Source organism: Gastrolobium bilobum, unplaced genomic scaffold (assembly GCF_033153095.1).
Source record: "Gastrolobium bilobum isolate Gb01-03AN ecotype WA unplaced genomic scaffold, APGP_CSIRO_Gbil_v1 utg29040, whole genome shotgun sequence".
NCBI lineage: Eukaryota > Viridiplantae > Streptophyta > Magnoliopsida > Fabales > Fabaceae > Gastrolobium > Gastrolobium bilobum.
In genome coordinates this window covers 1,393-24,114 of record NW_026898682.1, presented here as the reverse complement: position 1 = coordinate 24,114, position 22,722 = coordinate 1,393, and the positions used below count along the sequence as shown (strand labels likewise).

The 22,722-nt window shown below is 39.1% G+C and overlaps 1 pseudogene; it reads right to left on the bottom strand.

The window, feature by feature from the left end:
- Positions 1 to 6,952: 6,952 nt before the first annotated feature.
- On the bottom strand, positions 6,953 to 17,003 carry LOC133318258 (hydroxyethylthiazole kinase-like; annotated as a pseudogene).
- Positions 17,004 to 22,722: the final 5,719 nt, after the last annotated feature.

The following is a 22,722-nucleotide window of genomic DNA, read 5'->3' as shown; positions in this document are numbered from 1 at the left end:
TGTCAAAAGAAGAGGCTTCATTCAAGCACGGACTGATCACACTCTCTTCCACAAACACTCTAAGGATGGTAAAATTGCTATTCTTATTGTGTACGTAGATGACATAGTTCTTACAGGTGACAATATTGAGGAATTGAACTACTTGAAGAAGTATCTAGCAGCTCAGTTTGAATTAAAGGATCTTGGCACTCTCAAATATTTCCTTGGTATGGAAGTTGCTAGGAGCAAAACAGGCATCTCTCTCATACAAAAGAAATATGTTCTAGATCTTTTGGTGGAAACTGGAATGTTAGGGTGTAAGCCTGTTGAGATACCTGTGGAACCTAATACCAAGCTAGGTATTGAAGATGGGAATGAGGTGGATAAAGAACAATATCAGAGATAGATTGGCAAACTAATTTACTTATCTCACGCGCGTCTTGACATTGCCTTTGCGGTGAGTATGATTAGTCAATTCATGCACTCACCCAAGGAGAAGCATCTTAGTGCAGTCTATAGGGTGCTCAGATACCTCAAGAACACTCCAGGAAGAGGATTACTCTTTAAAAAGGGGTATAAAAGGACGTTTGAAATCTACACTGATGCAGATTGGGCAGGCTCATCAGAAGACAGGAGATCTACCTCAGGCTATTTCACCTATGTGTGGGGAAATCTTGTTACTTGGAGAAGCAAAAAGCAAACGGTGGTTGCAAGAAGTAGTGCTGAAGCAGAATTTTGAGCTTTAGCTCATGGAGTTTGTGAAGGAATCTGGTTGAGAAGACTTCTTCAAGAGTTGAAGATTTCATATTCCCTACCAATAAAACTATATTGTGACAACAAGGCAGCTGTCAGCATTGCTCAAAATCATGTGCATCATGATCGAACAAAGCACGTGGAAGTTGATCGCCACTTCATCAAAGAAAAATTAGATGATGGAAGTGTGCGTATGATGTATGTTCCTACCAAAGAGCAAACTGCAAATATCCTTACAAAGGGCCTACACCGTCCAGCATTCAAAGACTTAATTGGCAAGCTGGGAATGATCAACATTTATCTCCCAACTTGGGGGGGAGTGTAGGAAATCAGGATTCAAATATTTTCGTTTTTTATTTCCTATTGATTATGATTGATTGATTATGATTGATTGATTAGGATTGATTGATTGCATAACTTTAAATCAAGAATATAAATCATAAGAAAGGAAAACAGCGTTTAAAAACCCATTGGTTCTGTCTCGCCCTAACTACTTAAAGAAATTTAGCTAAGCATAGTCATAATAACTGAATTAAAATATAAAAAGAAACTATAAAGATTCATAAAAGAAACATAAATCCCAGTCTCCACGGTGAAGCTTTGACCGTTTCTCCGCTCCTCAAGTCCGGAACGGAGCTTTTCTCTTTCCTAAGCCACAACCATCTAGAGCTCTGTTGTCCTCTGTCTTCCGAATGTTTTCCAAAGGCTTCGTTCCGTTCTATTTAAAGACTTGAAATTGGGTCTTTAATTTTGGGCCAGCTCGCTGAGGATTAACTTTGATTAATTCTTTATTTTTCTTGATCCTTATCTTTTGCAACTGATCCCAACTACATTTTCCATCAGATTAGTGATTTGTTACATTGAACCTGAAACAGTATGAAAAGATATCAGAATCTTATCTAGTTGTTAGAATCTTAATATCTTTTGGATTTATTAATTAACACTATATTTTTAATTATATTAATCATTATTTAAGCTAATTTTAATATATTAAATATAGTGTCTATGACACTTATCACAGAACAAAGCAACTTCATTATGTACTAAAAATATATGCATATGTAGTATCATAATCATAGTTGAATATAATTCAAAACCAGAAACTAAAAAAAAACACAGGACACAAAAGGACAATAACCAACCTTGGCAGAGCAGAGAATTGCGTTGTTACAATCTAGACCTACAACCTATAAGAAATCAATGCAACTTAGAAATTTTCTTATTAATACTGTAAGCATGATTCAAGAATTCATAAATAAAGAATTAAGTAACATGCAATGCTCATGCAAGGAAGCCCTAGTTAACACTTTCTCAAATTTCAAACTTCCTGATGTGTAAACTATAACACTCCAACAACTAGTAATTAAACTAGGAATTGTCAGACTTTAGAATGTTGAACAAATAATTAGCACAGGTATGCTTTAGTCAAAGAACAAATAAATTATGGTATCATAAGAGAACAAGTTTCAATTAGGAAGGATCACAATTCTCTTCCCTTATCGCAGAAAAATTAAGAGTATGATGACATCAAGGGTCTAAGTTGACAAACAAACCTCTTCATTCTCCTTGATAACTCGATCTGGTTCTGCACCTGGAAGATCTATTTTATTCAAAACCTGTTACAGAATATCTAGTGTTACTACATAAACACACATATGGTCATATTATTTCATAAATTTAAAACTTGAGAAAAGTGACTATAAAAAACAGACAGATAGAAGAACAAACCATCCACAATTTGAAAAGGGAAAATCTCATGCCACAACTTTGTGGCCATAAAAGAACACAACTGTTTTGTGCCATTGATTTGACACTACAGATAGTCTTACAGACCAATTGCACATAATTATAATTTTTTGTGGGTGTGAAGATGTAGCACTGGCCTTTTTTTTGGAAAAAAAAAATACATTTGAGTTTATTAATTCAAAATTACCATGAATAAAAGATAATAAGTATCTCAGTAAATTATAATTGAAATGAATAAATATTTAAAAGTAGAACATTAGAATGGCATACTTACAGGGATAACTTCTAGGTTGTTCTCCAAAGCCAAATAAACATTAGCTAGTGTTTGTGCCTCAACCCCCTGTGATTTTAAAACAAATTTTTGTGACAAAGCAGAAACCTGACATTACCACAAGAATAACACCCTCACATGACAAAGGCCATAAAACCAGAAAGGAAAGAAGAGGGACAAAAACATAGAAATTTACCTGAGAATCATCTACTACAAGGAGAGCACCCTCCACATCCTTGTGATTTTTTTTAAACACTTACCTCTCTTATGGGTTTTTCCATCTAAATCCATCTCTAACACGGTTAAAAATTAAATTAAATTGCGGATTTTCCCTTTTTTTAAGAAAAATATTGGACTCTATACTCACTTCAAGGTTGATTCCTTAAATTTCCAAACCTTCTTTCTTCTGATTGAAGATTCCTTAAAAAATTCTTGTTAGACAAGTGACATAAAAACTCGAGAAGGTTGGTGAATTGAGTTATATAAATTCTTTTCCAAAAATGCCTCCTTTGATATTTTCAAAATTTATTTCTTCAATCTTTGATTTAAGATAATTAATTCTAAGTGAAGATACAAGTGTGTGATCAATAGATAAGCTAGTGAACAAGCAAACACAATCAAATAAAAAACCAATTAAAAGTTAAAATAAAGAGTTAAGAGTTAGAGAATTTGCAAACAAGATATATCCTGATTCAGTCACCACCACTTGTGACTTACATCCAGGTTGAAGTCGCTCGATCAAATCTTTCACTAAAGGCTAAGCTTCATTCTGCTTGACAAATCTCTACAATCCACCAAGTTTACGAATACTTATTGTTAACTCTCCCATAGAGAGTTAATTTTGGGCTATTATTTGATGATTTGGTGCCTAATTTTATATATAATTCCCTTATACTCATATGATAACTGCATTAATCTTGTTTGTTTGTGTTTTGAATGAGAAATGGGCTAAGTGTTTATATTTGAAGGTATTTCAAGCTAAAGCAATTCACTGTCTCTAAAGTTTTTGTTGCTAGTCAGAGCCACAACAATGTTATAGCAATCACGCGTTTAATGAAACAGTGCGTTCAAAGCTGTAACAAAATGGATATGAAGATAAGCATTCGAATTCAAATCCAAACAAGAAGATAAGACGCTACAACACTAGATAAGGGATAAGAAGGCTACCAAAGTTAAGAGATTATCGAGAGGAGCCTATTTCAAGGGAATTCAAATGCAAAAGTATTTGGCACCAAAGTCGGCATTTTTCTATAAATGAAAAAGCTCATTCACGTCCAAAATACGATGCGCAATTGATTGAAGAATTTTGAATAATTCGTTGAGAGGAATCCAAAGGAATTATTGGATCCGGTTGATCCCAAAACTTCTCCGAAACTTAGAGAAGGTGAAGAGTGATAGCGCGTGGAGTTGCTGCAGGAGCAGAGCTACAACAACGCTACTATTTTACCTTATCTTAGTTCTATAGAGTCTTCTTCTTTCTTTTTGATTTCTTATATTTCAAGTATGAGCTAAATTGTTTAGGATTTGGTGATAGAGTACTCGTATTGTGATATAACCTTGGTTGCCTAAACTTTGCTATATTATTTTTTCATTAGTTGTTTAATAAAGTATTTCATTCTTAATCTTGTTGACTTACTGAGAAGGAACTACAAGTGTTTTAGGGTTTGGGCTTTAGGAATATAGATGAACTCAGAAAACCTTATTAAACAATATGGATTAACTAAGTTAATTTAATTTATTTAAGTTGTGGGTACAGGAATGGTCCACACAACAATCATAAGGAGCTTGAACTTAATGAATTCAATAATCAGTTTTGCATGGGGTTATGAGGATTGGTTATTGGGTATATATGTAAGGTTGGTGGAAGCCCCTACATACAAGTACGTGTTTTGGTTAGTGTTGGAGAATATCTATAGCATTATTCTAGCATTCTGGTAACGCTGCAGTACTGGGGAAATTGACCTTAATTTGCCTTTGATACTTGAAACTTAATCTTTTTAGTGTGTTCTTATATTTAGTCAATAGTTCTAGCTTAGTTTAATCATTAGCCAATAGTTTAATTAATTTATATTTTAGTTTGGTCCTTGAATATTATCATTATCACTTTGATTGCCTCACTTGGATCATAACTCTATAATTTTCTCCGTGGGAACAATACTTGGACTCACACAACCTATATTACTTGTGATAATGTGCACTTGCATTACTGTTTGATTATTATTAGATTGCAAAATTGCACATCAACAACCTTACAATTTTCTCCAAATTTCTCTAGATATTTGGCTATCTTTCAAACTCAATGGGACTCACAACCCTTTCAACACAAGTATAGAAAAAGGAAGTGTTTAAAATTTGCTAAGTACTCTCAAAGTACAAATAATACAAATTGAAGACCCATGGGTAGTGATGTATTTCAAGAATGAAGCTCAAAGGCAATTAATAATCAACAATATGAGTAAATGATTGAAAAGAGAGTTGATCCAATGAAATCAATCAATCAAAGCTCAATGATCAATAGAATAGTGATTAAAAGTGGTTGGAGGCGTAATAAATAAGTATATATAAGTTTTCATCAAAATATAGTCGTTACTAGTCGTCGCATAGCTTACTGGCTAGTAAGGATTCAAATCTCTTTCACGAGGGATTTTAATCCCTGCTTCTTGGAAAGAAAGATTCAAATACTTTTTATGAGGGATTCAAATTCTTTCAACTTACAGTGAAGGATTTGAATACCCACTAGGGAGGGATTCAAATCCTTTCCTGACACAAGCAAATTATGAAGTCTAAAATGCCCTGCCTTTGATTTCAATGCCTCTAAACCTTATCAAAAACATGTTCTTGGCTTGAAAAAAAAAATATTTCAAGGCTCTAAGACACGTCAATAACACTTTCCATTGGTTTTTCAAATCATTTTCAAGCATTTAAAAGCTATGTGGGCTCATTCATGCAATTTTGATCAACTACATTTATGTTTGAGTCCAAGTCCTAAAAAATATACCACTTGTGAGCTCTTGGACTTAGATTCTTCCATTGTAGCTTGAATCTTGTTCTCTTTTGAGTTCTATCAATTATCTTGATAGACTTCACACATATTGACTTGGTTAGTTATCTTCTTAGACTTTTTTTATTGTTGCAAGTTATAATACTTTGAATTCTTTTTTCCATGCTTATTTGTTATTATTAAAACTCTTGCATCTTTAGACTCTTCATCTTGAGTGCAATAGTTCCAGAATTCTCACCATCGTCTTCCGATATTTTTCGCACCACCCTATGCTGAATAATTAAGAGAGATGGATATCTTTTGATCTAGTATCTTTGGAAATCTTGTGCTGTTGGTGGATAATGTTTCTAATGTGACAACTGTTGAGATATTAAGGAAACTGTCACTCGACATGGGCTGGCTGGTGTGGAGTTTTCATTTTTCAAATCATCAGGAAATTGGTGACAGTGCTGATGGACATGATTTTATGGTTAGGTTGGTGAATGTATTTGGTTATGGGGAGTATATGAACCTGACTATTAATTATTTATGACAATGTTACTAGGAAACAAATCAAGATGATAGATCACAAGATAACAAATTATTCCGAAAGACTCAGAATTGCAAGGAGAGGTGAACCATTGAAAGATGGGGAAACATGTTTATATGGTATGACCGAAAAAATTAGTCAATGAAAAATGAGGAAATTTCATGTTCCTGAGTAATAATATTTCTTTCTAAAGTGAGTTCGTCTCGATATAAGCTTTGGTGTTTTAGTGTTTTTATCATAAGCTAAAAAATAATAGCTTCTATCTACTTGCAAAAAAAAAATCAATAGCTCCTGTAAAAGAGCAGTAAAACAAAGTTGTAACATAAAAACGCTTATTTTAAAAGCGGAAACAACCTTAATTTTACTGAATCAATCTTAAGGGGGATTTTGTATGCAAGCAACAGATATAAGTGCCTCAGGCATAAGCTATCATAAATGCTGAAAGCATTAGAAAAAAAATAACACTGATACATTCTTTTAATCAAAGCAATACTATATGAACTTCATATTATTACTTAATGTAGCTACTAGTGATTATTGAGATCTCTACTGCTACACATGTCAACCAATTAGTGATCCATCTTCATATTCAACAGATGGAAAGACAACTATGATGAATATAAATATAATGATAAAGACCAATTTACATGAGGTGCATGTGGATCTTCACATTTTAACACAAACTAGTGATGTTAACATGGGATTGCAAGGTAGTTTCATCAAGCACGTATAGTGCATCTATCAAATGTACTTGCAATGATGCAGGACCTTTAGCTATCTTCATTCCTAGCTTACCAACAACACCAAATACAGCTAATGTTGATACTGCTGCATCTAAAGCATGGCATTTATCAACTGCAACAAAGGCAGCAATGAGTGCAGTGACTGAACACCCAGTTTCTGTTATTTTTTGCATCAATGCCACTCCATTGTGAGCACCAAACCTTGATTTCCATCAGTGACAATGTCAGTAGCTCCTGACACTGCCACTATGGAACCACTTGTCTGAGCCAATAACTTTGCAGCTTCAATTGCATCCATTGAATCGTGAACACTGCCCGCACCCTTGACAATTACAAAGTGCAATGACAAAATTTCATGGACTAAAGGTGAGAGAATAAATAAAGAATTTTCAGTTGAATTTCCTATGAGTCTCCAAAATTAGCAAGAAATATTAAGGGCTAGTCATTTACATGCATTCTGATGTTAATTGCAAGAGCATAATTGTAAGAACGATATGACAATCATTAAATAAGAGAATCCCCTCATAACCTACATAAATTTGGAATATGGTATCAATGTTGTTCTTTTGAGAGATTTCAACGGCTCTAAGACTATGAGAAAACAACCTATTAAAAAAAATGTAACTTTCATTGTATTTCATCTGAGATCCTCAGATATCCATTGTCCAATTCCAGATTAGTTTTAATAGTTTAAGTATTAGACAAAACACACCTAGTCTAGTATGCAACTCGCTCACAACATAACACTAATGTTACAGCTTACTTAAAGCCAACGGATATGGAAATGAGTTTCTTTCTTTCCCTTTACTTGCTATGGTAATTCAAATAATAATACCAGAAGAGAAATCACGCTCAAAACAAAACTCATGAACCTTTTCAATTCCCTCATTCCATCTTGCAAAACATCACCCCTCCCACCAAAACAAAAAACAAAAAAAGAAGAAACTTTTAATTGTTATATCAAACACCCAAAAGAGAAATCATGCTCAAAACAAAACCCATTAACCTTTTCAATTCCTCATTCTATTTTGCACAACTCCCCACCCCAACAAACAAACAAACAAACACACAAAGGGAAACTTTCGCTTGTTATGTTAAACACCCAGAAGAGAAATTCAATTATGCTCAAAACCCATGAACCCTTCTCCTACTAATTTGGCACAATACCTAAAAGAAACACACAAATGCGAAAGAGAAAATTGAAAGAAAGAAATGAATTAACTTGGTGATGATGGTGTTGGTGGTTTGAAGGAAAGACATGAAATGTGCGATGATCTCAGAGGCATTGCCCCTTATAACAAAAGGTTTGAAGCGAAGAAGGTCAAGGCAAGCTTTGAAACGGGAATCAGAGGCAGAAAGAGCAACTAGATCATGGAGCACAATTCAGCAGAAAAGGAGATGTGACTATTTTTTTTTTTCCGGATGATGTATTATTATGTCCTTTTAAGCATTAAGAGAAAAAAAAAATTTATCCTGGATGATTTCCGAGAATATAATTGGGAATCAATTTTTATGGGAATATCACTAAAAAGCTGTTCGGTAGACCAAAAATTTTCCGAGATTATTGGGTTAAATTTACCGATCTGTGCTTGGTTGACGATGGAAAATTAACGGGAATATGTGTTCAATTTACGAAACTAACCCTTCTCATTAATTTTGTTCATAACATTTTTGTTTTTTCAGCGTCTACGACATCCTTCATTTCCCTCTCTCCTAACTCTCTGTCTCCGAGTTGTCTATCAAAGTCGTATGTGTTCAATTCATAATGCATGATTCTTTCAAGTTTGTTACTTTCAATGCTGGTCCAAGTATATGTTTGGGGAAGGATTTGGCATACCTACAGATGAAGTCCATCGCCGCTGCAGTGCTGCTCCGCCACCAGCTTGTGGTGGTCCCTGGCCATTTGGTGTGGAGCAAATGATGTCACTCACATTGTTCATGAAATATGGCTGAAGGTAAATGCGCATGGAAGGAATTTGAGGGGGATTTTGGAAAGTATACAAAAAGATATAGGTTTGATATGCAATGGAAATTGAGTTCACTGGAAGGAGCAGAGGCTATCAGAGATTTTAGCATGTGGATTCAAGTTCAAAGGAGGATAATTCAGCCAATGGTGATTTAACTTCAGCGGCTTTCACAGTACTCAGCAACACATTTTAGGGCACGATGCAACAAAGGGTACAAAGGTCCGAAAAAAATGTTAAAATTTTCCAAGAAACCAGATTCCGAAAATACCACCTACTTTGTGGTGATATTTGTTAATGGTGTTTTGACCTTTATTTTACACTACAATCAAAAAGGGTCGGCTAACTGGAATCATGGACAAATTTTTGCATTTACCTCTACCAAACATGGGTATAGTAGAATCCGAAATAAGTTTTTCCAGGATTTCAAAAAAAAAAAAATACACTTACCAAACGCCCCCTAAAAGCATAAATGATTTTCCCTTAAACATCTTTTGTTTCTCGTTTGTGTTTTGGCATTACTCTCACGGTTTAGTTTAGGATTTCAAATAAAAAAATGTAACCTTAAATGACCGTTATGTTTATTTCATTATTTTGAATTTAAGTGCTTTGTCATTTAACGTTGATTATATCGGGACATTGACCAAATTGACACACATTTAATAAAATATTATCGGTATGCCACGCTCTAATAGGAATTTTTTAAAATGCCATGTCACAAACTCGCTACACCACCAAGCGAGATTGGAATGGAACACGTGGCTGACTACCAGGGAAACCCATTAATGCTGATCTGACAAGCGAGAATGAGTTGTCAATCACGCAGACTGCAACTTCTGAAAAGCTGACCACTTGGCCATTCTCGCTGGACTGCCCAACGAGATTGATTGTACTTGTAGACACGTGTCAACACCCTGCCATTCGCACTGGGTAGCTGACTAAGTATTGTCTGTACTTTGTTGACACGTGTTGTAACACCCCGTATATATCCGATAATGTTTTCATACTATCGTATTAAGCTGCGCTTAATTAAAAACGCGGAATATCTTTTTCTTTTCAATTATGATGTCATTGTCATTACCAACTTTTTTATTAATCAATTAATAAAACATTGCCTGTATGTAAATTGCAAAGCACAACTCACTGAAATACCTCAAAGCATTAACATAACATAAGTTTGTCTCTAGCCCCGGAACTACAACACGTAGACCGGACCAACTAGCAGTTTATACAACTCAACTCAAATAATACTAACACATAGTGGCATGGACAAACCCCATGCTCACCCAAATAAGGCTTCAAGCCCAACATCAGTCTCAACATCCACAACATAAAATCAATGCGGGAAAACAAAAACAGCAGCATCCAACATGTCAGCATATACAGCAATATCATCAACTAAGCTCTGGCCTCTTGCCGCTAGAGGCATCAGTCCCCATACTACCTGAACCTGAAATAAGCATTCCCCAAACGTGGGGTGAGATTTCTAAACAAGAAATCTCAGTAAGACAAGGGGTCCTCAAGGATCTTCCACCCCAAGCTCACTTACATGTGCAATATAAGTTTCAAAAGCAGTTCAACAAATATCATTTCCAAAACAGTGCAATGCAGCAGAATATCATGTCATGTGTGTCATAGTATAATCTACTGGCCAGTGAATGTAGGAATACGTCTATTACCCACAATTATAGCACAAGGAACAACGCTTGCACCTCACCCCAGTCTCACCGTCTAGTATGTACCACATACACAGGCTTACTATATAGGTGAAACACCACATACATATCATAAACCATTGCACATAACAGCTCAAAAGCATTTCAATATATCAAAGCATGTAACACAGCATGCATATAACCATTCCCTCATAGGGTACAGTGGAACTACACAATGGCTAAACTGAGGACACGAAAGCTTACCTTGCAAGCTAACTACCCAAAGCCAAGAGTCCACAACTCAAAGTCCAAACACAGCAGAATCACAATCTGATATAGACCAACAATTTATGAATAACATGCACTACAAGCATACAACATTAAGACAACGCATTTTCCTTACGTTGTACGTCTTAAGGCTTCTCACCAAGCCATAAGCCCTTAATCCTTTGATTCTGACTTAGTTCATTAATTACAGAAGTTCCACTTCATCAATCTAGGGTCCATAAACCCCCAATAGTCTACTGTATGCACAACACAGCTACTGTTCTTCGTAATCCCAGAATATCCGAATATACGTCGGAGACATATCCGGATATCAATATCCGGATATCACAGAACCCCATATCCGGATATCAATATCTGGATATCACAGATCCACATATCCAGATATCTATATCCGGATATCACAAAAAACATCCGGATTTTAATATCCGGATATACATATCCGGATATTTCGCGACAGAATGCAGTTCTGCATTTCGCGAGATATCCTTCCCAAAGATGGCTCATTTCATGCACCCAGAAGCTTAAACATGCGATTTAAGGTGTGTTTAACGTTACCCACCCTTAAGTTATCAACTTAGCTCATTACATGCATCAAGGTTCCATTTTTAAGCATTAAACTCATGATCAAAGGTTGGTACAACATACCCCAAGCTCAAAACAGAGCAAGAATGGCTCTTGGAGCTCACCACACTGCGTCTACAGGTCTGACCTTCAAGGCACACGAAAATACCAACCAAGCTTGGCCCTTTCTTTACGAAGGAAGCTTCTTGAAGCTTCACAAGCCAATAACAAGGCTCAAACCACCAACCAGCACTCTCCCTTCCCCAAAACAGAAGCACCAACACAAAATGTGGCTGACTCAACCCTCCTAAACCACTCTACCAAGTGTTTATAAGGAAAGAAGGAGAATAATCAAAGGAAAATAGAAGACTTAAGAGGTTTTTCATGCAAAAACACTAAGGGAGAGGATGACCAGCAAGAACACTCACTCCCAGCAGCCAACTCACGCATACAAGGCTGGAGGATCAGCCTAGGGTTGTGTGCAACCCTCTATATATAGTCATTTAACCATTAAACACACAGTATTAACTTTAATTGCTACGCTTAGAATTTTAATCCCAAACTCAGGATTCTTAACCTACTCAATTTTACAAGAATTAACATATTTTTCTTATATTTTTCGCAGCACGTTTTCGGTACGCGCTTTTCCAAAGCCAATATCAGTTCTGGCACCAGTTCTCATTATTTTAACTTGAAACTCGTTTTACAAGTCCTACATATTATTCTAGGAATATTCATGCACTTATTACAATTTTCCGGGATACTTTATCGGTACGCATTTATACCGACCAGCAGAACCGGTATTTGCACTTTTCGTCAGAAAAACGACTTTCAACATGATTACTCACTTACTATAATTATTAGAGCCTTAATATAATTATTATGGTCAATTATGGAATTATCTCATTAAATTCGTAATTAACTGATTAATTTCCTTAATTAACGGTGCAGGTTCTTACATTCACCCCACCTTTTTAGGATTTTGTCCTCAAAATAAGAATATACCTGTCTCAGAAATCGGGATACTGCCGGAGAAGCTCATCCTCTCGCTCCCAGGTACACTCCTCAGGAGTCCTTCCTGACCACTGCACTTTGACCATAGGAATGGTCTTGCTCCTCAACTGCTTCTCGCCCCGATCAAGAATCTTGAGTGGTCCGACGGGAGTTTTCAAGTTCTCCCGAACCTCCACATCATCCAGTTGCACCACGTGCGAAGGGTCCGCCACATACTTGCGAAGCTGAGACACGTGAAACACGTCGTGAATGTTGGCTAGGTTTGGAGGCAAGGCAAGCCGATAAGCAACAGGTCCTACTCTACCAAGGATCTGGTAGGGCCCTAAGAATCTCGGACTCAACTTCCTCACTCCGAGTGCCCGTCCAACACCCATGACCGGTGGAAGCTTCACAAACACGTGCTCATCCTCACTGAACTCCAGTGGACGATGCTTGACATCGTAGTAACTCTTCTGGCGACTCTGCGCCTGCTTTAGCTTCTCCCTGATCATCTGGATCTGCAGGGTGGTATCTTGCACAAAGTCCAAGCCAAACAACTCTTTATCTCCAACCTCAGACCAGCAGGTAGGTGTACGACACCTCCTACTGTACAGCGCCTCGTAGGGTGCCATGCCCAGGCTAGCATGGAAACTGTTGTTGTACGAAAACTCCACCAATGGAAGGTACATATCCCATGCCGAGCCCTGCTCCAATGTGCAAGCCCGCAACATGTCCTCCAAGGTCTGGATAGTCCGCTCAGTCTGTCCATCAGTCTGAGGGTGATAGGCTGTACTCAATCTCAACTGAGTACCAAAAGCTCCCTGCAGCACCTCCCAGAACCGAGATGTGAACTTCGGGTCCCTATCACTGATGATACTCTCGGGCACCCCGTGAAGCCTCACGATCTCGCGAACATACAATTTGGCCAACTGCTCAGTAGTGAAGCTCACCTTCACTGGAAGGAAATGGGCAGACTTCGTCAGTCTGTCCACAATGACCCATATAGATTCGCAGCCAACCTGAGTCTTCGGTAAACCCACAACGAAGTCCATGGAAATTCTCTCTCATTTCCATTCCGGAATCTCAAGAGGTTGAAGTTTACCAGCCGGCTTCTGGTGCTCAATCTTCACTTTCTGACAAATCAAACACTTGGACACGAAAACAACAACATCTTTCTTCATGCCCGACCACCAGAAGTTCTTCTTCAGGTCTTGATACATCTTAGTCGCACCAGGGTGGATAGAAAATTGGCCCTTATGAGCCTCAGCCATAACCTCTTCGGTCAACGGACTTCGAGGAACCACGATCCTCTTCTGAAACAACAGAAGTCCATCCTCATTCCAAGACACAACGTCTTGGTTCTTGATATAATCCAGGAACTCTCTCTGCACTTGTGCCTCTTAGATCTTTTCTAACAGCTCATTAACAACGTCTGCTGTTTCCAGCTCGAGAATTGCTCCCTCACACGGAGAGGTCACTGCCAGGTTTCGAAACTTCTCAACCACATCGAAATTACAAATAAGCAAACTGGATAGGCTCCCGGTTTTCCGGCTCAAAGCATCTGCTACCACATTGGCCTTGCCAGGGTGATACTTCAACTCGAAGTCGTAATCCTTTAGGAACTCCATCCATCTCCTCTGCCTCATGTTCAGCTCTTTCTGGTCGAAGAGATACTTCAAACTCATGTGGTCACTAAACACCACGAACTTCAAACCAAAAAGATAATGCCTCCAAATCTTGAAAGCAAACACAATCGCAGCCAACTCCAAATCATGAGTCAGGTAGTTCTCCTCATGAGGCTTCAACTGCCTCGAAGCAAACACAACAGCTCTACCTAACTGCATCAACACACAACCCAGCCCCTTCCCAGAGGCATCACAATACATCTCAAACTGCTCCTCAGGATCAGGAAGGATCAAGACAGGTGAAGTAGTCAATCTCTCCTTCAGCTCCTGAAAGCAAACCTCACACTCGTGAGTCCACACAAATGGAGTCTCCTTTCGGGTAAGGCGAGTCAAAGGGAGAATCATCATGGAGAATCCTTCGATGAACCTCCGATAGTAACCTGCCAAACCTAAGAAGCTCCTCACTTCCGTAACTGTCTTGGGCCTCTCCCAATCCAGCACGACCTCAATCTTGTTGGGATCCACTGCAACTCCATCTGCTGAAATCACATGCCCCAGAAACTTGACTGATTTGAGCCAAAACTCACACTTAGAAGGCTTAGCATAAAGCTTTTTCTCCTTCAGCACTTGCAGAACAATCCTCAGATGCTCCGCATGCTCCTCCTCAGTCTTAGAGTAAATCAGAATGTCGTCAATGAAGACAATCACAAACTGATCCAGATACGGTTGGGAAATCCTGTTCATGTAATCCATGAACACTACCGGCGCATTTGTGAGTCCAAACGGAATCACCAAATACTCAAAGTGACCGTATCTCGAACGAAACACGGTCTTGGGGACATCCTCCGGCTTCACACAGATCTGATGGTATTCGGACCGGAGATCAATCTTGGAATACACGCAAGCACCCCTGAGCTGATTCAACAGATCATCTATCCGAGGAAGGGGATACTTGTTCTTGATCGTCACCTTGTTCAACTACCTGTAATTGGTGCACAATCGCATTGTCCCGTCCTTCTTCTTCACAAAGATGACCGGTGCTCCCCAAGGAGACACACTCGGCCGAATGAAATCTTTCTCCGAAAGATCCTCAATATGCTTCTTCAGCTCAGCCAGCTCCGGTGGCGACATCCGATATGGAGCTAAAGATATTGGCCCCACACCAGGTAACAAATCAATGGAGAACTCTATCTCCCTTTGTGGCGGAAAATCAGGAATCTCCTCTGGAAACTCTCCGAGGAATTCCCTCACCACAAGAATGCCAGTGATATCCTCCTGTGTCCCACTCACTAAACCTCCCAACATGACATATCTGAAAGCCCCTGCTCACAAGGCCTTCCTAGCCTGTAGCAATGAAATGTACGGCGAGGAACTAGCTGCGGAATCACACGGAGACATCACCACTGTCTTGGCACAACAATCAATCAATGCACAGTTTCTGGACAACCAATCCATGCCCAGAATAATCTCCAAGTTGGCCATCGGCAATCCTAACAGATCTACCGAGAAATCACGGCCATCCCACTGAAACGCTACATGGCGATGAACGGTGATAGCATCACACCTTTCTCTGGTGGCGGTAGTCACCCGCAACGGTGGAGAAAGCACAGCACTGGGCAACTCAAGCCCCAAAGCAATCGGGGTTGCAATAAAAGAATGCGTAGCCCCGGAATCAAATAAAACATCCACAGATGAATCACCAATAGACACAGTACCTCTGACAAGGTTCGGAGCTCTATCCGACTGCTGTCTATCTAAGGTGTACACACGCCCAACAGAATGTGGCACTGCAGGTGCCGAAGTAGGTGCCATGGGAACCATCTGCAAAGGAGCTGCCTGAACAGCTGCAGCTCTCGCCGTCGACGACGGACAATCTCTAGAGAAGTGGCCCTCCTTGCCACACTGGAAGCATACCAACTGCCCCGAAGCACAACATCCCACATGCTCTTTTCCGCACCCCGAACATCTAGGAGTGGAAGGAGGCCTAACAAAGCTCCCATGCTGTGAAGCAGCCCTCTTAAACTGACCAGGCGCCTGCCTAGTCGCCAATTGTTTACCTTTACCTTTTGGACCAAACTTCCTGTCTCTCCAGGAAGTAGGAGCGGGAGTGGAACTACCAGCTACCTTTGTCGTCTCAGCAACCTTGGCCTTCTTGGCCTTACTCGAATTGTAGAAGTCCTCAATATCTCGACACTGCTGCACCAGTGTCACAAAGTCTCTCGAAGCAGAACCAGCAAGGTAACCAGCAACATCCTCACTAAGTCCCCTGCGGAACTTAGCTGCCAAAAACGTCGGAGTACGCGAAGCCATCCGAAAGTGAGCAAACTTAACCAGCTCATTGAACTTGGCCAGGTATTTGTCAACAGACATCGAGCCCTGAACCAATCTATCAAACTCTCCCTGTTTCCTCTCCTGCGCATTATAGGGAAAGTATCTGCCCAGAAAGCAGTCCTCAAAGAACGGCCACGTCATAACATGACCCTGCATCTCGAAAGTGTGAGAGGTGTTCGTCCACCACTCATGGGCATCGCCCTCCAGCATATACGAAGCAAACACCAGCTCCTGCGGATCAGAACACTGCATGACCCGGAAAATCTTGTCCATCGCCTGTAACCATCTTGCAGCAGCAATAGGGTCATAAGACCCATAAAAAGCAGGTGGCTTATGCTTCCTGAAAGCATTCAGCCGGCGATCAATCAAATCGCGATCCTCAGCACGCTCCACAAGAGTCTCCATCGTCCCTGTGACGTGAACAACACTACCAATGTGACTCAGGCTCTCAACCTGAACACCAGGTGGAGGCGGCGGCGGCGGCGGTGGAGGTGGCAGCGGTGGAAACTGACCAACAGCAGGTCCAGCCCTCAACTCCTCCAACATAACCCTCATCATGGTCATGTTAGCCATCCGGTTTGCCTCGAGGACATCCTCAGTGGTCCTCCGATTCGCCTCGCGAACCTCTTCTGCGGCTCTACGGTTCGCCTCGCGAACAACATCCATCATTGCCATATGGCCCAATCTAGTGGCCTCCTGGTCGGCTAATCTAGCCGCCTGCATCTCAGCCAATGCAGCCAGGATAGGATCGGGATGATCCTCAGAAGTCTCCCGTGTTCTCCCGGATCTTACCATGACTCTGCATAAGTTACACAAATTATGAGTTGATCAGGCCCACGCAATGTGATCACATATGCATCATCATAATAAAACTCGACGGAGTAAACACACAAGACAGACCCACCCAAGCATCCTAATAATTGCAATACATACATGCTTTTCCCTCGAACCATTGCTCTGATACCATAAATGTAACACCCCGTATATATCCGGTAATGTTATCATACTATCGTATTAAGCTGCACTTAATTAAAAATGCGGAATATCTTTTTCTTTTCAATTATGATGTCATTATCATTACCAACTTGCTTATTAATCAATTAATAAAACATTGCCTGTATGTAAATTGCAAAACAAAACTAACTGAAATACCTCAAAGCATTAACATAACATAAGTTTGTCTCTAGCCCCGGAACTACAACACGTAGACCGGACCAACTAGCAGTTTATACAACTCAACTCAAATAATACTAACACATAGTGGCATGAACAAACCCCATGCTCTCCCAAATGAGGCTTCAAGCCCAACATCCGTCTCAACATCCACAACATAAAATCAATGCGGGAAAACATAAACAGAAGCATCCAACATGTCAGCATATACAACAATATCATCAACTAAGCTCTGGCCTCTTGCCGCTAGAGGCATCAGTCCCCATACTACCTGAACCTGAAATAAGTATTCCCTAAACGTGGGGTGAGATCTCTAAACAAGAAATCTCAGTAAGACAAGGGGTCCTCAAGGATCTTCCACCCCAAGCTCACTTACATGTGCAATATAAGTTTCAAAGGCAGTTCAACAAATATCATTTCCAAAATAGTGCAATGCAACAGAATATCATGTCATGTGTGTCATAGTATAATCTACTGGCCAGTAAATGTAGGAATACGTCTATTACCCACAATTATAGCACAAGGAACAACGCTTGCACCTCACCCAAGTCTCACCGTCTAGTATGTACCACATACGCAGGCTTACTGTATAGGTGGAACACCACATACATATCATAAACCATTGCACATAATAGCTCAAAAGCATTTCAATATATCAAAGCATGTAACACAGCATGCATATAACCATTCCCTCATAGGGTACGGTGGAACTACACAATGGCTAAACCGAGGACACGAAAGATTACCTTGTAAGCTAACTACCCAAAGCCAAGAGTCCACAGCTCAAAGTCCAAACACAGCAGAATCTCAATCTGATATGGACCAACAATTTATCAATAAGATGCACTACAAGCATACAACATTAAGACAACGCCTTTTCCTTACGTTTTACGTCTTAAGGCTTCTCACCAAGCCATAAGCCCTTAATCCGTTGATTCTGACTTAGTTCATTAATTACAGAAGTTCCACTTCATCAATCTAGGGTCCACAAACCCCCAATAGCCTACTGTATGCACAACACAGCTACTGTTCTTCGAAATCCCAGAATATCCGAATATATGTCGGGGACATATCCGGATATCACAGAACCCCATATCCGGATATCAATATCCGGATATCACAGATCCACATATCCGGATATCTATATCCGCATATCACAGAACACATATCCGGATATCAATATCCGGATATACATATCCTGATATTTCGCGACAGAATGTAGTTTTGCATTTCGCGAGATATCCTTCCCAAAGATGGCTCATTTCATGCATCCAGAAGCTTAAACATGCGATTTAAGGTGTGTTTAACGTTACCCACCCTTAAGTTATCAACTCAGCTCATTACATGCATCAAGTTTCCATTTTTAAGCATTAAACTCATGATCAAAGGTTGGTACAACATACCCAAGCTCAAAACAGAGCAAGAATGGCTCTTGGAGCTCACCACACTGCCTCTACAGGTCTGACCTTCAAGGCACACGAAAATACCAACCAAGCTTGGCCCTTTCTTTACAAAGGAATCTTCTTGAAGCTTCACAAGCCAATAACAAGGCTCAAACCACCAACCAACACTCTCCTTTCCCCAAAACAGAAGCAACAACACAAAATGTGGTTGACTCAACCCTCCCAAACCACTCTACCAAGTGTTTATAAGGAAAGAAGGAGAATAATCAAAGGAAAATAGAAGACTTAAGAGGTTTTTCATGCAAAAACACTAAGGGAGAGGATGACCAGCAAGAACACTCACTCCCAGCAGCCAACTCACGCATACAAGGCTGGAGGATCAGCCTAGGGTTGTGTGCAACCCTCTATATATAGCCACTTAACCATTAAACTCACAGTATTAACTTTAATTTTTACGCTTATCATTTTAATCTCAAACTCAGGATTCTTAACCTACTCAATTTTACAAGAATTAACATATTTTTCTTATATTTTTTGCAGCACCTTTCCGGTACGCCATTTTCCATAGCCAGTATCAGTTCTGGCACCAGTTCTTCTCATTATTTTAACTTGAAACTTGTTTTACAAGTCCTACATATTATTCTAGGAATATTCATGCACTTATTACAATTTTCCGGGATACTTTATCGGTACGCATTTATACCGACCAGCAGAACCGGTATCTGCACTTTTCGTCAGAAAAGCGACTTTCAACATGATTACTCACTTACTATAATTATTAGAGCCTCAATATAATTATTAGGGTCAATTATGGAATTATCTCATTAAACTCATAATTAACTGATTAATTTCCTTAATTAACGGTGCAGGTTCTTACACGTGTCAGCACCCCCCATTCGCGCTGGGTTGCTGGGCGTGATTTGTTTAGATAAGCCCGCATGTCAGCAGTCTCGCTGGGCAGCCTACCAAGTTTGATTCTTCTATATATAGTAACAAAACGTGTCTGTGAAGATACGTTGTTAGGTGCTCCGTTTTTTTTCCATTGAGGCCCATTCACTCCGAAATTTAGACAAAAATGGAATTGTGATCCAGCAACAAGAATAAGGAAAAGGATTGAATAGAGGAACTCCTGAACATTTAGCGATCTCACATTCCAGCAACCAGAAGGGAAAAAAAATAGTCGGTGAGCCAAAATTGCTATTTCAAGTTAGATTCTGTAACTGTTTCTTTCTCTTGTAATTTTATGTTATTAGTTTAAAAATGAGTGATAGTAATGATTCAGTAATTGCTCTGTTATATTACAATGGGAGAAAATATTTAGGTCCAAATGGCCAAGTTTTTTAAGGAGAAACGAAAATATTTCGCATGAGCCCGCAGTGTAGTTTTAATGAACTGAAGAAGACTATATCAGAAGCTGAGATTACAATGAGGGCAAGTTCTATCTCGGTTGACTGTTAGATGTGCCTCGGGACCTGAAAGTTGGGTTGCTGCGGAGATTGTTGAGGATGGAGATGTCGCTTTAGTGGTAGATGCATTTCGAAATCATCCACAATCCAAATTTATTGAACTATACACGAAAGTAGACTGCGGTGGACAGTGTAGCAGTCAACATTTTCTCCCTTCCACTCACTCTATCGACATTAATATGGAACCGGTTGTGAGTCCTCAACATTCTTTCCCTTCAATTCATGCAATTGACATTAACATGGAGCGAGTTGTGAGTCCTGAAGACAGAAATGTGTCACCCCAACCACCCCTTCCTGCACCAATGTGTTCAGAATATTTGTTGCTCACGATATGTATGATCCGGCATGGCGTACTGACAGTTCCGACAAAGAAGTGGACGAAAAGGTGGACGAAGGCTTAGTCCCGGGAAGTGACTCCTCGGACATCGACCTGGATGGAGATTTTGATTCATGTCCGTCCAACGCTGCGTGTTATGCAGTTCCTTCACCAGGCATTGTTGGAACGCATGTGCCCAGAGTGGCAGGTTAGTAAGTCAAAAAAATTACTGCTTTTATTTTAAGTTTTATACATAGAAGATGTTGATTCGTATACATTAATGTATGCTGATACAGGTGAAGAACAGACACCATTTTGGTCTCAAATAAGTCACTATATGCATATTAATTGGGCTCACCCAGATGAAGAGTTGCCAGTAATAGATGGAGCACAAGTACCCAACTGGCAGATGGGTCATGAGCTGTATAAAGACCAGGTGTTTGACAACAAGCACGATGTTCAGATGGCGATCAAAAATTTTTGTATGGGGCAGCACCACACTGCCATTGTATGTAAAAGTGATACGAAAAGATTAATCATGGTTTGCGAAAATCACAACAACGGTTGTCCGTGGAGGGTGAGGGCACACGTTAAAAAGTGAGGGATTGAATAGATTATCGGCAAGTGGGTTAACGAACATAACTGTGTTAATCAGACTCTTTCTCAAGATCACAAACAGCTGGATTCTAATTGCATATGTTCAATGATTATAGGTATGTATAACTGTAGCAATCTGCGATATTATATAACTAAGTTATTATAAACTAATTGTACATCCACATCAGACCGGATACAACATGACCATCTGTGGGCAAGCCCAATAGATTATGAACATCCTCCAAAGTAATGGTCATCTCACCGTGGGCCATATGAAACGTCTGCATCTCAGGGCGCCAACGTTCCACGAGAGCAGAAATAAGCGCATGGTCAATCTGGAACAATAAAAACAGGTGATGTATTGAAAAAATAATTATTAAAACAACCTGTGAACACAAATAAACAAAAATATATATACTCACATTATGGTTGTGCAGCCGCGCAACGTGGAAGAAACCTGCCTGCCTCAAGTATGGATGAATCTCCTTAGGAATGTGCATAGGATCGTGTGTGGCTGCCATCCTGACATTAAGTCACCGATCTGCCTCACCATTCCACATGTATGTGGATATGTGCTTCTCTTGTAATGTCAGGAGAGACGGGTCAATAGGCCCGGGTGTAATGAACCTACGAGGAGAGTCTGGGGTCCGGGAGGTGTCGAAGCATGGTCTTCATGGGGCGGTGAACCATGCGATGAATCAGACGGGGATGTCATGAACCTATTATAAAATACGAAATAAACAATCTTAGTCATGCTAATTATAAATATTAGTATAGCGAAAACAACAAAAATCATGGCAAACATAATACATTTGTTTCGTCCTATATTGTGAGTCCTATAATTAATTTCATATAACATTACTACCCTAATAAAAAAAAGAAATTAACTACCCTAAAATTTACTTGTTCTACTAATTTATATAATAAAAATAATAATTAGGTTTTTATCCTATAATTTTTTATTAACAAATGCTACTAATAAAAAAATATTAAATATAAATACTAACATAATTACTAATTACAATAATTAACATTCCCTAAATAATATTAAACTAATTATTGTACTTAACATTAACAATGTCTTTTATCCTATAATTTGTTTATTAATAAATTCTGATAATAACAAGAATTAAAAAAATAAATACTACCATAATTACTAATTAAAAAAGTTAACACCCTAAAATTTACTTATAAGCATCCAATTTATATAATAAAAATAATAATTAGGTTTTTATCCTATAATTTTTATTAACAAATGCTACTAATAAAAAAAATATTAAATATAAATACTAACCTAATTACTAATTACAATAATTAACAATCCCTAA